The sequence below is a fragment of the Carettochelys insculpta genome, chromosome 4 (assembly GCF_033958435.1).
Source record: "Carettochelys insculpta isolate YL-2023 chromosome 4, ASM3395843v1, whole genome shotgun sequence".
Taxonomy (NCBI): Eukaryota; Metazoa; Chordata; order Testudines; family Carettochelyidae; genus Carettochelys; species Carettochelys insculpta.
The window spans coordinates 117,575,944-117,594,615 of NC_134140.1; the positions used below are offsets into that span (position 1 = coordinate 117,575,944).

Sequence of the window (18,672 nt, forward strand, 5' to 3'; positions counted from 1 at the left end):
ACAGCTGCATCTACACTGTCTTTCTTCTTTTGAAAGAAAAATATGGAAATGAGGCACCAGGTATGTAAATCTGCACCTCATTTGCATTTTCAATTTCCCTCATTGCATGCCTCTTTCAAAAGAGGAATGCAAGTGTAAAACACATCTGAGATGTACCACAACTGCCACTTTCTCATTGTCCACAAGGCTTGCTACCCTCAAAAGAAAGCTATTAGATTGGTTTGATGTTATTTATTCTTAAGAAATCTATGCTGTTACTTATCACCTTATCTTCTAGGTATTTGCAAACTGATTGCTTTATTATTTTTCTAGCTACAGAAATTAAACTGGTCTATTTCCTCAGGTTGTCTTTATTTCCTTTTTTTATAGATGGCATATATTTGCCTTTCCCACTTTTCTGGACTCTCTACCATCCTCCATGACTTTTCTAAGGTAACAGGTTCACATGTCTCCTCACTCAGCTTCTGGAATATTCTGATGAATTTCTATCAGGCCTTGGTGACCTGAAGACATCTAACTCACGTAAGTAACTTTTAACTTGTTCTTCCCGTTTTAACCTCTGATCCTTCCTCATTTTCACTGCCATTCACTGTTAGACATCCTATCGCTACTAACGTTTTTGGTGAAAACTGAAAACAAAGTCGTCACTGAAATTTCTGCTATTTCCACATTTTCTCTTATTGTTTCCCCCTGCTTTCCATTGAATAATGAGCCTATCCGGTCCTTGATCTTCCTCTTTCTTCTAATATATTAGTAGAACGTTTTCTTGTTACCTTCTACATTTCTAACTAGTTTAATCTTGCTTTCTGTCTTGACCTTTCTAATTTTGTACGGTACCTACAAATCTGTGTTATTTGTTATGTGTTTATCCTTTGTAATTTGACCTGGTTTCTAATTTTTTACAGGTCTGAGTTTCAGATCACTGCAGTTCAGCTGTTTAAGTCAGGGTGGTCGCTTGTCACATTTTTTATCTTTCCTATTCATTGCGATAGTTTGTTGTTAAACAGCCAACTCTCTCGAATGGTTTTTCGCCTTGGATTTGCTTCCTATGTGTAGTACCCAGAGGCACTGAGACCTCATCTGGGGTGAGTGAAGTCTCTGCTCTACAGCCTTAGCTGACCACCAACTGGCCTTTGGCTGATGTGGTAAAGTACAGGGCTTTAGACCCTATGTTCATAAGTTCTATCCCTGGTGCTGGTAACCCAGGTCTGTCTGCATTACATATGGAAATCTTACCTACCAAGTCCCTGAGTTTGCTAAAATCTGCCTTCTTGAAACACCCTCTTTATTATGCTGTTTTCCTTCCTTGAAGTTACAAATTCTATCATTCCATGATCACTTTTACCCAAGCCACCTTCCACTTTCAAATACTCAGTTTCTCTCAACTTGTCTGAAAATCAAATCTAGAACAGCCTCCCCCAAATAGCTTTCTCTACCTTCTAGCTGAAAAAAGTTAGAGCTATCAATTTACTGTACAGCGAATGAATGGGTACTGTATTATACCATTAACCCCTTAGCAAGAAGGAACAAAATCTCCATGTCTGACATATGGTCCAGGCCCAGACTGACACCAATCCATGTTGTGAACACAAATTGCATGATGGTCCCTTATGGATCTGTAAGAGTATTTATAGTCCAATCCTGCAAGATGTGAGTTCCTCCTCTTAATTTCAGTGCAACCTGAGTGCTCCTTGACCAAGGCTGCTCAAAAACTTTGATGACACACTAATCTTGCAAAACTGGGCAGAAAATAAGGACTTGGAAGACAGCGGACACTGGAAGAATTTTTGAAAAAAAGACGACAAGTGGTGAGCATATTTATGGGGTTTTTTTTGGATTTGTTTAGGTGTCTGAGCAGGAATCTTAAACAATTAAAAATCTAGTTAACAACCCATATTTACTCAGGGAGGGAGCAGAGGCGGGGAGGAGACAGAACCTCACAAGCTTCAAAATCATCTGAAAGCTTGTCTCGTCATACAACATAGGCTTCTTATGCCAGAACATGTGTGGGCTGTAACTGAACCTGCCACAGCAAAGGAGGAAGGTACTCAATATTTGGCTATGGGATTCACACCTTCATTCGGGACAGATTCTGTTTTGTGACTCCTGACAGGCACAACAAAGAAGACTCAGTCTAAGAATTTGGGGTGGAGGCAGACAAAGGCAGTTTTAAACCATTTGCATGCCTCCCAGATTCTGAGCTACTGCAGGGACTGAAATAACATCCTTCTCACTCCCCTACCCACCACCACCTCCACAGCATAGGTTAGAGCAATTTCAGGAGTGTAATTGTAATTATCATAGCAATGGCTTCTCCAAGATGATGTAGCTATAATCCCACTTTAATTTGCATTTTCTTGCAGTTCTCCATGTTGCAACAAAGAAGCTTGAACTCTTAGATATTAACAAGCAGATGCATGTGGGTCTAAGAGAGAGTGTAATAAAGCGTGACAGTGAATTAACTACTTTCCCAAATATACAAACTCACAAAATTGACAGCGTCATAGGAATAGACCAGGTATTTCCTCAATATCACTTATCAGGAGCCTCAAGTTCCTTGCACACCCAGTGTCATGAAATCAATGTGGGGAGGGAATATTACTAAATTCAGTTGTTCTCCAATTAATAAGACTTGACAGCTGCAAATGTGATTCACATGAAGGCCCCACAGTGCAGAGATCTAATCAATAAAAATGAAAATATAATGATTGGTGACGTTTATAATTTTGTTTTGCCTATTACAAAAACTGTCTAATTTTTCCACATGCATACTTTCAGGCCTCTGTTGTTTAGCAGAGCCTAAAGTGCAAATTCTACTTTTGAAACAATGTAAAAATGGCAACAGATCTGCCTTCTGGATGCATTCAGAATTATATCTGCTGACAGTGATCAAAGATTTATTTCCATTATTCTTTAAAAGTTAGCATGATAGGAGAATGAACTCGATGCTATTCCTTCTTGCTCATAATCTACAGTGATGACAGGGATGTTCAGATGGTGCAGTGACATGTTCATATGGAAAGAAAAATAACTTATATGACCAAGGTCTTTGTACTGGAAGAAACAGGTTTTTGTTCTGTTGTGGTTCCTTCAGAGGACCTTCAGCAAGTAACAATGGAGTTCTCTCTGCCTTAATTTCTGCAAACAGTCAGTTCTAGAGGCAGAATTGTTCCCTTAAAAATAAGAATTGTTTGTTGGCCAAGACTTCTGACAGAGAGGAGTGTTTGCCATTCAGTTTGCAGCCACATCCATGTGTGTGTAAAAAGTCACCCAAAGAACATTTCAGAGATGCAGACTGAGTTTCTCCGTGAACTTGCAATGTTTGGTGCTGCTCAGCAGAGGCATGGCAATAGACTTCTTTATTATGTTCCAGTTAAACAGCCAGTACCTCTGTAGCAACTGGCAGAAAGCAATGTGGTGCCACAGATGCTACTTGAGAGCCTAATCCAGGGGCGGATAACCAAGAAGAATCAGTGGGCCTCATGAGTGGCCCTCCATCTCAGTAGGGTTCCACTTGCAGCCTGTGGACCCTGACTACCCACCCCCAAACCGCTTGCACAGTGGAGTCCCCCAATTCCTACACCTCCCCATTCCCAGCACTTTTGGAGTGCCATGAATCTACTTATTCCCACTTCACCCCTGCTCCTCCCCCATCCTTCCAGAGTTTGAACAGTCGCAAATAGCAGATGTTCATTTCTCAAGGTGCATACAGTAAACTCTTTCCTATCCTGCAGCTCTGGGACCTAGAGATTGCTGGATAGTCAAATATTCTGGATAATAGAGAGGTATACCTAGCAATGCATCACATTAAAGAAAAACAAGATTAGATATTAAGAAACAAACAAATGTATGCGGAGTACTCTATTTACCAACAACAGTAGCATTGTACACTGTAAGCTTATACTGTATGTACTGCCTTTATTTGTATTTACTTTCACTAAACAGTACTTACAGAAAACATAACTACTATTTACTTATGATTAATTGAGAGTTCCAGATGATAGAATGCCGGATATGAAAGAGTTTACTCTATATACAGATGTGAAAGCACATAAAAATATATGGTAGAGGAAATTTATGCACGGGAGGGTCTAGCATATGTGAAACTTACAGTATACATTTTGCGGGGAAATATAATTAGCACGTTTTCTAGCCAATTTTCAGGTGCACAAACCATTGTGTTATATTACAAATTTAAAAAAAAAATAAACAAATTAATCGAACATTTATTTTTTGGCATGTCACATGCACCCATTCAACTCAAAGATGTTGTATATATAAAGCACCCAAATTATACCAAAGAATCCAAACAGACATACTCTAATTTGGTGATTAGCACAAGCTCATAAAGTCTTTTCTCATCTTGAAGAAGCTTTGTGTAATTTTAAACCACTCACCAAAACCTAATCCAACACAGCAAAACTTACAAGCATTGAAACAAAATCTGAAAGTAACAACTCAGGCTAACTTAGAAAAACTAACACTACCCATTGTTTATCTATACTTGACTGGACTGGTGGGCCAATCCCGCTTCCCTGCCCACAACTCTCATTGACCTCTACAGCTACAGGATCAGGCCCTTGAGGTAGAAGCTGGGGGCATTTCCCTCATAACATGCATGTAGTGGGACAGAACATTGGCCTGCTAAACCCAGGGTTATGAGCTCAACCCCTGAGAGGGCCACTTAGGGATCTGGGGCAAATAGATTATAAAAACTATGTCAGAGATGATGGGTCCTGCTGTGAGTGTCAGGGACTGGACTGGACGACCTCTCAAGGCCCCTTCCAGCTCTAGGAGATAGGTGTATCTCCATATTATTATAACTACTTCATTCTGGCTGGCAGTGATTAAAGCCTGTGCAGAGCCTTAGCCTATCAAGAAAAGGCTTATAGGGAACCAATCAGAAGGCAGCTTGCTGGGGAGACCCTGATATAAAGGGCAGCTCAGAAGAGCAAATACAAGTTTGTTCTTAACTAACAAAGTGGAAGGAACTGCCAGGGCTTCTCTATACTTACTGGAAGATCAATGTGCTGGCGGTCAATCTTCCACAGTTTGATTTTGCGTGTCTGATGAAGATGCAGCAGAATCGATCCCTCTAAGCTCAGCCGTCAAGTAAGGGATGTTGATGTAAGACTATAGAGGCTAGGTCTTCACTAGGGAAATAAGTAGATTCTGATACGTTGATTCTAGCTATGCAGATGCTGCAGCTAGAAACTGTGTATCTGAAATCAATTTATTCCCTAGTACAGACTTACCCCTAGACTGCAGCCTTGATAGAAAGGCTGAGTGAGTGCAAGGATTATGGGGAAGTAGCCCAGGAAAAAAAAAAGGCAGTAGAGGGAACACAGTGAGAGGCTGCTGCTCTAGGGCTCCTGGGCTAGGGCCCAGAGTAGTGGGTTGGTCTGAGTATCCATTGCATTGGCCCCAATAGCTGCTGGAGAGATTGGTCAAGTAAAGGACTGCAGTTTGTCCCTGAGGGAGAGGCTACACTTTGGTCTGCAGTGCATCAGCACAGCATGGGGGCAGACCAGGGACTGCATACTTGACTTTACAAAGTAAAAATTGAGAGGTTTATATTTTAGTGCTAGAAGTTGCTAATATACTTGCCATGAGACTGGCCAAGGTTCTATTGCTAGCCAGTGTACTTCATTGTCGGTCCAACTGGCAGGGTCACATGCACACACAAGGTTGTCACCCTTTCACCAGCATATTGTGACAAAAAGAAAAAAAAAAAGCAACTTAAGGGCAAGAGGCAGCTTCTAACTAGCCCTCGCTCTTCAACCGAGGCTCACCCCCATGAGCTTTCCTTCCCATTACAACCTGCCAAATAAATCATTAGTGAAGTGAGACTTATAGGCCACCAACAGAAAGTGTTTAATTGCTCATAGCTGAGCCTGCAACAGTGACCAGAGTGCTACTAATAGTGTCCTGACAACACTGTCAAAAGCAACCACAATGTATACCAACATGCAAAACAAAGCCACTGAAGGAATGTGAACTGAAATATACTTGTCCCAAGCCATATGATTCTTCTGTTTCCTTTGCTTGTTCACTACACTTCATCTTTTTGGCATCAAGACAACCCCAAAAAATTACTGATGGAATTTTATTATTTCTTTAGGTTCTGTAATAGTGAAGGAATTTAGGCCATTATTACTATCAGACCAGACACTCAATTTTTAATGAGTTAAACATCTTTCAGTAAGTAATTATTTCATTCATTACAGAACTCATCTGATTACAAGTACTCCTTATCACCCTGTTATGTTTATACCATACTTTTGTAGAAACAGTGAGAGGTTTTTCCCCTTCATATCTAGACTATAGTAGTAAAGTCAGGTAACAATAGGGTTAAAAGATTACATACAGGCTGAATTGAAAGGCAAACTTGTTGAGGTTTTTACCACACACACACACACACACACACACACACACACACACACACACAGAGTTTGGTTAGCATATAGAAACATCATTTTGGACAACCCAGAAAGCCAAGTCCAGGGGAAAAAAAAAGAAAAATTCTGCCTATCACTGCCCAGAAGACAGTGGCATATTCTGACAGATTTGAACTTGGTCATGGTATCCATGTGTTTCAGTTCTACACTTCACTAACATAATATGAATCTCGGGTTGTCACCACTGACCTGAATAAAGCTTCAACTGCTTCAGAAACAAGCAGCCCATTTGCAGAATGGGACCACCAAAAGCACCTCCTCCTCTGTACAGGCTCCAAATGCATACCACATCAAACTCAAGGTTTTAATGTTTATCCTCCAAACTCTCCAAGGATCTGCCTTATAACTCATCACAATCAGCCAGTTATGTTCAGCTGGAACCAAAGAACTGTTATCTTCAGGAATAAAGCTTGTGACCAGGACACACAACTTCCTAGGAAACAAGGCTCAGAACTGTGACACACTTCAGAATGACAACCAACCTCCAAGCCATCAGCCCCAAATGGTCACTCTCTGACCCACCTTTCTCCTTGTACCACCAACATAAGCAAAATCCCAGGGCACAGTCTGAAGCATGGAGGGAAAAACCAAAGAACTGTAGGTGTGCGTTAATAAATTTGTGAAGGTGCTGTATGGATTGATTTGTTAATGCCACCAGAATCCAGAGATGGAATTACAGCTCAGTAGACAGAAATATGGTATGTTCATCACCATAATTTTGTTCTGTTCTCTTTAATTTGCGTCAGACAGTAGTCTCAATGAGCTTTCCCCAATCATCTACTGACCAATGGAATCTTCAGAGGAAATCCTACACACAGCAGCAACACAGCATGGATGCAGACACCACCTGGCAGAAGCGTTATTCTTTTACAATTCTCAGGGCAGGCCTACATGACAGAGTAATTCTGGAATAGTTTAGGGAGTGGTGGGAGAGACACCAGGGTCAGCAGGACCTCCTAAATAGCAAGCATGGTGCCTGCTATTCCTCCTCCTCCCCATCATCCTCTGGCACCTTAATGGTGATGTCGGGTGTGTCCCAGCCAGACTTCATGGCTGGGGAGGGTTGGAGCAGTGAAGTGCCCCTTCGTGGCATCCAGCCACTTATAATGGCTCCTTAATTTTGAGCTGGCAGTGCTCCAGGGTATGGGGTGCCCCTTCTCTATGAGGCCAACAATGATCTGGTCGTAGATCTCAGCATTTCACCACCTGGTGCAGAGATTCTGGAGAGTGCTTTCCTATCATTATGCTGTCCGGAATCTCCAACTGGTCCAGGACAGTTCTTGCCTGCAGGGCACTGGGTGCTGTGGTAGCAGCTCCAGCAGTGCTGTCAACCATCGGGGACTCATTTGGAGCTCTGGCTTGCTCCTGGCTCCCTCTGACTACCCTGAACTGGAGCACCAGGGCTCCAGGGCAGGCCACATGCAGCCAACCCTTCTGCCTGTGGTCAGTTCCCTTGAGGGAATGTCTACACTACATTGTTATTCTGAAATAAACTATTCCAGAATCATGTGTCCACAATACAGGGAAACCCTGGAATAAGCTGTGATTATGATGTGATTGAAATAACTATTTTAAAATAGGAGCTTACTCCTCTCAAAACTAGGACTACATCATTTCAAAATAACACCTGCAGCATAGACTAAGGCTAAGGCCCTGCAGATGGTGGCACGGGGGCGAGCAGTAGAGTTAGTTGCAGATGTGCCCAGAGTGGTCAGGTCTGCAGCTATGCCAGACCCCTGGAGGCCAATTACTTTGAAATAATAGCCCCTGAGTGTGCACACTAATGGTATTTTGAAATAACTTTCCAAACAGGTGCTTACTTCTCTCAAAACCAGGACTACATTATTTTAAAACAATGGGTTGTCTAGTGTGTTGTTATTTTGAAATAATGGGTTATTTCAAAAATCACCCATCTCATGTGGACCAGGGATCATTGTGGCTTTAGCTTGTTAGGTATTAAAGGCCATATTTTCCAAAGGTATTTAGGTGCCTAAATAAGCAGGCAGGTGCCATGTGGGATTTTCCTGAAATTCTTAACAGGTTAAGCATCTTTTTTTTTTTTTTTTTTTTTTTTTTTGAGAGAGAGAGAGTCCGGTGAGGATTAGGTGTCTAACCCACCCAGGGATTAGTCCGCATATTGAAGTGCCTTTGCAAATCTACGTCCAGGGTTTTTTATTATCCAAAACTTTGTATGGTCTTAGGCTCAACAGCATACTGGCCAAGTAACCTTTGGTATAAGGTCAATGGATGCTCCAGCAGCAGTGAATAATAATGTGACCAGTCTGGAAGGCTGAATCAGCAATTTGTCAGGAGATGAACCATGCCTATGCAAATGTATATAGAATGTTCGTCTGAAAAGAGCACACCCAGTTATGTGTTTAGTTTTATACATATTTCAAAACTGTGCTCATCCAGAAGACAAAAGGACCCTTCGGGTAAATTTATAATTAACATGATGAAGGTCTAGGTCATCCCTCAGCGCAAGCATACTAATTTGCATTGTCATAGGGGGAGAGAATAAATGAACTTTAGGGAAAACAGGCAAATTTCTTTAATTAAAAAAAAAACAAGAGCAACAGTATAAAAATAAAATGTAGCACCAAAAAACATTTGAGAAATTTTCAAACAATGCTGGGAAACAGATAAGGAAATTAAACTTGTGTTTGTAATTATTCTTCAAATACACGAGACTTTATAAGGATGGTTACAGCAAAGAGCAGTGTACATTGACTCCTCTTGTAAAAGTGGATATATGCATAAATTAAATCTGACTCCTGTAGAACTAAATTTTTTATCAGTCCACAAATAATCCTTTTGGAGGGACAAGTGACGCTCCACACTGATAAAAGAAAAGAATGGCATGTCTTTGAGCTGAGCAGTGGGAAGCATCCTTAAAGCAGCTATGTAGGGGTCATGGAGAATATTCATGCTATCCTCATGCGTAGCTGTGTAAGTGATGCAATTGTGGGAGGGAGGGAAATCTAACTTAAACAGTCACAGAATTCTAAACGGGTGTCTCATTTCAATAATTCAGGATGCTTCTGTATCTCCATCATAATAGGAAGTTGGAGTCTATATCTAGGACACAACTCTTGCATTAGCTTTCCAACATCAGCCCAGAACTTAAAATAAAATGCTGAGGAAACACTATAGATGAAGTGATCTTCATTTTGGATCTTTTTCTATTTACAAAAATAGAAGCCCACAAATCAATTCACATGGTTCCTATAATAACAGGTTCTGTCACAGAGTCACTAGCCGGCCAGTAATTTGAGATTCCAACATTTTTATAGGAACAAGGTGGGTAAAGAAGTTTTGGTTTTTTTTGTTTTTTTTTTTTTTAAAAAGAGGGCAGAATTCTGTTGAGACAAGCTTTCAAGCTTATGCAGAGCTCTTCATGTGTTAACTGGCTATTTCACATTGAATAGTCTCTTACAATGTGTGTCAATGCCTCATACTAAGGCTTTGTCTACACTAGCAATTGAGTGACAAAGCTACCATTCTTGTGTGCTTAACCCCCTCTCCACCACCCCATGACAAGAGCTTTGCCAGAGCAAGTACAAGTGCAGGGTTGGAGAATTCCCCAGCTGCCGTGCAGATCAGTATGGCAGCTTGTCTGGATCCAGCCCCTGAGGCTTAGAGCTGCTTTCCTCAGCATCGGGCCCTAGTGGGGCCAACAGCTGCCATGGGCTCTGGGGTAAGGGGGGAGGGGAGGACCAGCTCTATGCCCTGGAATGGGCAGAACCAAGGGTGGAAGGGGCAGGCCCTAAGACATTTAGCCCTCAGCACCATCCCCACCACTTCCTCACAGCCACAGCACTTCAAAGGGACCTGGTGCTCAGACCACCACTGCCGAAGTAACAGAGGCAGAAGCGGGAGCTCTGAGCCTCTTCAAAACATGGGCCCAGGGACAATTGTCCCCTTTGCCTTCTCCCCACAATCAGCAGGCCTGTCTGGCCCATAGTGGAGTGAAGGGAATGGAGCCTCCTGGGCCAGTGTCAGGCAAGCTGCAGCTGGACGAAGCCCACAAGCTCTGGCAGGAAGCGACTCTGCACAATGCTGCTGTCTTCACCCCAGCCATATAAGGGGATAAGGGGCTTTATTCTATCACTACAATTGGCTGGAATTCCAGCCAATCAAAGCAACAGAGGGCAGTGCTAGAGAGCAGGGGAGCACAGAGCTATGGACATCCATGTGGTGCTGCACAGGTAAGCATCCTCCCTGCCAGACTCTGCACCCCTAGACAACTCCTGCACCCCCTCCCACTCAGTTCTGCACTCCCCCCATCCCAGAGTGTAGAGGGACCCATAAAAATGTACTAGCCCTGGGCCCATTAGGCTCTGGAGTTGGTGTGCATGGGGAACAAGGGGAATCTATTTCCCCACTCCCTCCAGTCGAAGATGTCAGTGACAGTTAATGGGGGAGGGGTTGGACACTTCTCACCTGTGTGGCCTGCTTGATTTTTCTGTGGGTTGGGGTCCCCAACCCAAAATATGTTCCCCACCCCTCTACTAGTGTAAACAGAGCTTTGTCAGCAAAGTAAACACTGCAGCACAAAAATCACAAAGTTTTTAAGCTGCCATCTAGTGACAGGGTTGCTAAAACTGTGTAATGCAGACATATCCCCTTTGTTTCTAGTAATTTGATTTTTAGTATCTATTTTGTTTCTGGAAGAAGGGTTCTTTTGAAAATGTTTTCCAAAGGAACTGTGTCTACATAGCTGTTTTTTGTTTTTGAAATAATCACTTCCAGAAACGTGATTGGAAGAGATTATTAACAGAGAGATAGCCATCAAAGTCTATATTCTATCAAAACAAAAAAGCAGTAATATATGTAGCACTTTAAAGATTAACAAATCACCTAATAAATTATTTTGTTTGTCTTTAAAGTGCTACATGACTCCTTTTTTTGTTTCAGAAGAGATTATGCCACTGAAGCGTGAGATTTGTAAATCAGCACTTCATTTGCATTTTCAATTTCCCTCATTTGCATTCCCATTCCAAAAGTGGAATGCAGTGTAGAGTTACATAGCCTATGAGTTCATCAGAGATGCAGTCACCATCTCATTTCCCCCTTCTTCCCTTGGAGCCTGGGCTATAGCCCAAACTTGAACATCTACATTGAAGTTTTATTGCCTGAAGTCGGAGTACCATGAGCCCAAGTCTGCTGACCTATGCCAGCCATTGCCATGCTGTTAATCTTTTATTGTGGTGCACATATAACCTTGGATTATCTTTCTCAGACCTGAAGAAGATGACGACCCCTATATAAACTCAAAAGCTTGTCTCTTTCAGCCACAAAAGCTGGTGCAATTAAAGATATAACCTTGCCTAGTCTATTATTTTGGGACCACCAGGGCCACAACACTGCAAAAAAAACCCAAAAAACTTTCTCAGGCAGAAAATGCACTTTCCTTTCAAAATGTAAATAATAAATGGTCCTTCTGCTTATCTGCCTGACAAGTTATCGCAAATCACTAGAATTTATGAAGAGAGGTCCAAAAGTTTACAGTAAGGTTAAATATTAGGGCAGTGGAATCAATGCAATGAGACATGTATAAATAAGAAGGAAAAGCAGGCCCTAAACTGCGAGCATGGGGATCCACTGTATATTATCAGCCCATGGAAGATTATTCAATCCATCAAAGCAGTACTTCCAATATTTCCCGGAAGTTAACAATCTTAGCTCAAAAAGACAAAGGGCGTGGAGAAGATGAACTACAATCTACCAGTGAATACTCAATTTTCAAAAGAAAGCTCAATCCAAGATTTCACCATGCACTGTGCTCACTTTTCCATAACTTTCCCAAAGTTCCTCAACACAAGAACTAGACGTTACTAAAGGAAATAAGTAGGCCTTGGGTTTAAAAGCAAATCCTAGAATGTTTCTTTACACAACCCATAGTCAACCTGTGGAACTACCTGCCAGAGGATGTTGTGAGAGTCAAAATTTAAATAGGGTTTGAAAAAAGAGCTAGATAAATTCATGGAAGATTGGTCCATCAATGGCTACTACCCAGGACAGACAGGGATGGCGTCCCTAGCTTCTGTTTGTCAGAAGCTAGAAATGGGTAACATGATGATTCCCTGTTCTGTTGATTCCCTGTAGGGCACCTGGCATGAACCATTATCAGAAGACAGAATACTGGGCTAGATGGAGCCCAGTACAGCCATTCTGATGTTCTTATTAATACACAGGAAGGCAATGTATTGGTTCCTCTCGCCTGGGTGCAGACCACATCACCAGGTTTTATTGCCATGACACTCCTCATGCCCATTTCCACCCTTCAGCGGGCAGCCAGTTTATAGCTTCTTCTTGCACAGTCATCCATTAGATTTTGGAAGAGGGAGGGCCTCTCATTAAATGTGGGAGGAGAAAGAGATGGAAATGAGACTCTACATCCTTGGTTTGTAAGAACAGAATTTTGCCCCCATTTATTTAACCGTTGCCGAATATGAGCACAAAGGGTCTTGTTAAAATTTTAGGATGTCCACTAAGATATGCTAGAATCTTCCACATTAACAGTAATGTGTCATAATAGCAAAGAAACGATTGTTATAAACCTTGTTTGCTAAATATTACAGTATGATTATAGTTCTTGCTGCATATAAACCACAATCAACTGTTTACTAACTTTCTAAAAGGTCTAGAGAGAGTTACCTTTAAAAACCACCAAAATAAAACCTGACACACTGTCAAGAAGGGAACTTCATATATCTTTCCATGATGCTTTCTTAAACAGTGTTCTTCTGATGAATTAGTAGAGTGTTTCCCAAAGCGTGGAATTGCAAGGGGTACACGGCAGAAAATAAGTTACTCACTTCAGCACTGGGAGAGGGGGTACACTGACAAGGCCGAAGTCCCAAAAGGGGTACGCAAATGTTTTAAGTTTGAGAAACACTGAAACAGTATTTTAAACAGAATACGTCTGGCCTCCCTGTAGAGAGATTGCAGTAGTATACGTCTTTTGCAAGTGATACTATACACATTTTGTGGTGTAATGGTTTTGAGCGTATTCATCAATAATTGGCTTTTTGCCCCCCTCTTCCCTGATCCCATGTTCCAGCTTTTGTTTGTTAATCTTTAGATGGCAAGTGTGGGATTTATCTTAACTTTAATGGGAGCTCTGTTAGGTCAGTCCTGGGCATATCTGAAAATCCTCACCCTGAAGTGGGATTATCTTTTGTTTCTGTCCTGTCAAAAGAGCATTGTCCTTACTAACAGTAAATCTTGAAACACTGCATCAACAGTTTACATCTACGGCAGGCAGAAAAATTAAACAAATCATGGCACATGATATTTAATGGATAAAAACTGTCAAAATACTGTGCCCAAAGATCAATCAAAAATTAAGGTTTTCATTGGATGACACTTTTGCAACTTCTTTCATATAACTACTTGCTTCTCTAATTTCATAATATTCATGAAGCCAGTCACTCTGAATCAGCAGAGGCTAAGAAAAAAACCCTTTAAAATGATTCTCATATTCCATAAGTACCTTTACTTAATTAAAACTATAATATTCATACTATTAGTCTATCTTGTGGCATAGCTATTTTGGCTAGCTGGACGTTTTAATAAATGTTTCTTTTTAACTAGGAAGCACTGTACATGCACAATATATTTTATAAAAAACTACAGCAGACACACAGAGATGCCAATGCAGTACCTTTATATCATTAAACACGTACTTCAGCGCTTTGCTGAACTGGAACCTTATTGTACTCACAAAGCACTTATTTACCATGAAGCTTTGCTGATGTTATACAAGCTGAAAATCTGGCTCACTGTACATTTACTCAATAGAACACAAAAGCTTTGATTAGGTTAGTGATTTGCAAATTAGAAGGTCTCTCTTTTAGCACTGTATCAGCCATTTTGGGATTCAAAAAGAAAACTTGCCTGTTCATGTTTATTCTGGTTATTATTAGTTATCTCACAACTACGTAATTATGTAGCCATCCAGCAGTTTGCTACATTTCCATTTCCAGTGTCTATTTTCTATGGTTGTGGCAGTTAGAGACAAATCAGGTCAATTCGCAGATAAGGTTTGGATTCTCCAGTCCACTAAAGTTGCTTTGTGATGCTCTGAAAGCTCAAAGTTGCCATGAGCTCAACTTAACTGGCTAGCAGAAGAGTCCATTACCTCAGGGGAATCCCCTGGTGGCACAGGGCCCCTTCCTGACCTTTATCCTTTGAAAAGGGGACACAGAACATCTCTAGGTCATCCCTGCAGCTACTTTAATGGCTCATCTCAGCCACTGACAGCTGGTGGCAAACATCTGGCTTTGCTTTAAATACTGCAAAAAATTGAAAGAATTTAAAACACATATAAATGCCACATCAGTACTACTAAGCTGATGTAATCACACAAAGCAAGACAAAAATATATATAAATTGCTGCTCTGGGCCCAACTCTGCACTTCCAGTTAAGCTTGTCTGGAATTTTGATTGACTGAAGACTGTTGGATTAGGCACGGTGTCCTAAACAGACACCCCCCCACCCCACAGCCCGTGGCTAGGTACTGCAGCCCATGGCAAGCACACAACATTGTACCATCACCTCAGACAGCTACAAATCCTAAATGTAAAAAGGCAACAGAATGTGGGCAAAGACTTTTAAACTTTGATTCCGGTTTTGTCTTTTAGGTTTGAGCTCTCCCCTGAAGTAGTCAGAATCTTATGTAGCTGAATTTATAGAAGCTGCCAAGAGATAGTAATAATGTACATAATGGTCTGGAACAAAATGAAGAGATATTTGTTAATACATTTCATATGAAATATCCTAACTAATACACACCATAATGATAAAGGTCTGACAGATTCTGCCGCCAATTGAAGAAGAAAGCAGGACCCGCCCAAACAGTTTTTAGTGGCACCACTGTGATTACTGACATGCTTGGATACAGTGCATTTTTAAGCCGGAAGGTAAGTGATCTGATTTTCAGAAGTTCTGACTTCAGTGTGAACTGCTCAGGGCTCAGCATTTCTAAAATCATGCTGCTTATTTAGATGCCTATTTAAAAGGCCATGTAAAAAAATAAATCCTAGAACTACTCATCTGGGAATGATATGTGAATAATTGAGGTTAAATGCTAAGTGCCTTAATTTGTGCCTCATTTTTAAGTTTATTTTACTTTAGTAATGGTCATAACTCCTTCCATTACTAAAATCTTGGCTTTTATAATTGTCATTGACAGAGAAAATATACTTATCCTAGTGAATGCAATAATTTTTATTTTGGCTAACAACGTTAGTTTTGGGGGAGATTTTAAGGATCGCTGCATTTTAGGAAACATTTTACTCTAACATGGCTATAAAGCAACACATTAATTTAGATAGGAAAAGGGGGCATACATTAGTTTATAGATGGAATAGAATAAGTAGTTTGGCAAAGCTACCTGATTTCCCCCTCAAAATTATTAAAAAGAAATTTCCAATGCACAAATGAGTCCCCTTTTCATTATATATTTAATGAGGATTGTTTGAAAATTTTCCTTAAACAACATACAAACCTTCAAACAGGCTGCTTTTCAGGACACCAATTGGCTTCCCACACAGAAAACCACTCTGAAGTCTGGTCTGGGACTTCTGATTTACATTCTTTGCCCCAGCAGCACTTCCTGGCCATCATCCAAAGGTCTGATGAGGCCAAATGATGGAGCAACAGGTATCTGATCACCTCTGGCATCAGTTTGGTTTAACTCCGAGGAACCCTTGTTCCATAACAAAATATCATCCCTGATGCCACCTCAGCCAATCTGGTGTCTGACCTCCGTAACTTTGTTCTCACACACAATTATTTTTGATTTGGGGACAATTTATACCTCCAGATTAGTGGAACTGCTATGGGCACCCGCATGGCCCCACAATATGCTAATGTATTTAAGGCTGACCTGGAACAACGATTCTTCAGCTCTCGTCCCCTATTGCCCCTCCTCTACTTATGATACATTGATGACATCTTTATGATTTGGACCCATGGTATAGAGACTCTAGAAAAATTCCACAGAGACTTAAACAATCTGCATCCCACCATCAACTTATGCCTCGACTACTCCATGTGAGAGATACATTTCCTGAACACTACAGTACAAATCAAGGATGGCCTGATTGGTACCACACTCTGCCGGAAACCCACTGATCGCTATACTTGCCTACATACTTCTAGGTTCCCTCCTGCACACACAACTAGATCCATTGTTTACAGTCAAGCCCTTAGGTACAATCACATTTGCTCTGATCCAACTGACAGAGACCAAAAACTACAAGATCTTTACCAAATATTCATAAACCTGAATTACCCCCCAGGAGAAGTAAAAAAAAAAAAAAAAAAAAAAAATTGACACGGCCAGACAAATAACCAGAGACAAGCTACTCCAAGATCGGCCCAAAAAAGCCAAGAACAGAACACCACTGGTCATCACCCACAGCCCCCAACTCAAACCACTGCAACAAATTATTAAAGACCTACAACCTATCCTTAATCAGGATACCACACTCCAGAAGGCCCTGGGTGACATGCCTGTTCTCTCCTACAGACAACCTCCCAACCTCATGAGGATCCTCACTAACAGCCACAGTCTATACCCCAGGAATACCAGTCCTGAAACCTTTCCCTGCAACAAAGCCCGCTGCCAACTTTGTCCACATATCTTCTCTGGAAATACCAATCACTGTAGCCAGCCAGGTTACTCACAGAATCACAGGCACTGTCTCATGCTCCTCTACTAACATCATATATGCCATCATGTGCCAACAATGCCCAGATGCTTTGTATATTGGACAGACTTCTAACTCCCTTAGACAAAGGGTTAATGGGCACAAAACAGACCTCAAAACACTCCAGATCCACAAACCAGTTCGTCAACATTTTAATGGAATGGGGCATTCTGTCAATGACCTAAAGGTGTGTGTGTTACTGAAAAAAAAAAAAAAAAAAAAAAAAATCTTTCACACTGTTCTTCAAAGAGAAACAGCCGAGCTGGCTTTTATATTCAAATTCCGCACATTAACACATGGTTTAAACCAGGATGGGAACTTTCTAAATCACTATAGGGGCTCGTCTGCGTACTTGGCTCAATCTAATTCTTGACCTTCCCCCCCACCCCTCCACTCTGATTTGCTCACCTTGATTAACTTTTTCTGATTTGTCCTCCTTGCCTACTGTTTTTGGTTCTCTGTGCCTTAAATATTGAGTCTGTTCTGGTCTGGCTATGGTCTATCCCAGAAAAGCTCACCTAATAAACTATTTGGCTGGTCTTTAAAGTGCTACTGGACTGCTTTTTGTTTTGATAGTGTATAGACTAGCCCGGCTCCCTCTCTGTTACAATTCAACTAAATAGTTGTTCCTTATGATAAGGAGAGTGAGTGTCCTTAGGGGGAAATTCCAATTACCGCCGCCAGCCCTCAAAGTTTATTTAATCAAACACTGACAAGAGCGGTCCTAAATACATCCATTCCAGCAGGAAGAAAGCCCAAGAGACCAGAGGGACACACACTTTCCAGCCAAAGTCCCTCTCCTGCCCGCTGACTTGGCGATGCACAGGTCTAGGGTCTCGGTGCGCGTGTCACTCACTCACATTCTCTCACGCACGCCTATTTCACTCACACGCGTGTCACTCACGCACAGTCTCACACACGCACACGCCGGAGGGCGGCTTCCAGGGCACTTTCAGTATTTCATAACAGGCGCAGATGGAGGCACTTCCGCGGCACCAGCCCACCGCAACAAGCCGCCGCTTACCGCTCCCCCTCTCCCCGCTACCACGTGGGGGGCCGGAGACCCTCAAGCCGGACCCAGGACCCGCCCCGCCCGGGAAGCGCCGCACAGCCCTGGCCGACGCGCGGCGCCCTACCTGCTCCGGCGCCCCTGCCACGGGGAGCCTCCCCTAGTGCTCTGCCGGCTCCACGACGCGGCCGCCGCTGCAGCTGCGGGAGCTTGGGACCCGCGCGGCAGCCCCGCCTGTGCCGGGCGGGAGGCGGAGACTCAGCCGGCCAGACCCGCTCCGCTCGCAGCTATTTAAGCGGCGCAAGAGGCGAGCGTTGGGCATTGCTCCCCCCCGTGACCTCCAGCTGCGGGGCGGTTGGGCGGCTCTGCCGCGCGCCGGGAGCTCCTGAACCCTCGGGTCTCCTTGCCCGTCTCTCCCTTCGCCCTCTCTCTGCCTGGACTTTCCTCCTTAGCCTCCCCTTTTCCGTCCTGCCCCGCTCTCTC

At 42.3% G+C, this 18,672-nt stretch overlaps 1 protein-coding gene across 1 annotated transcript in view; it reads right to left on the minus strand.

The window, feature by feature from the left end:
* The window catches only part of LOC142012788 (melanopsin-like), a 72,507-nt gene extending 54,070 nt beyond the window's left edge, over window positions 1–18,437 (minus strand). Inside the window, exon 1 of the mRNA XM_074993588.1 lies at window positions 18,317–18,437. The gene's annotated coding sequence lies outside the window, so the exon portion shown is untranslated. The remainder of the gene's footprint in view (window positions 1–18,316) is intronic.
* Between the last annotated feature and the right edge of the window lie 235 nt (window positions 18,438–18,672).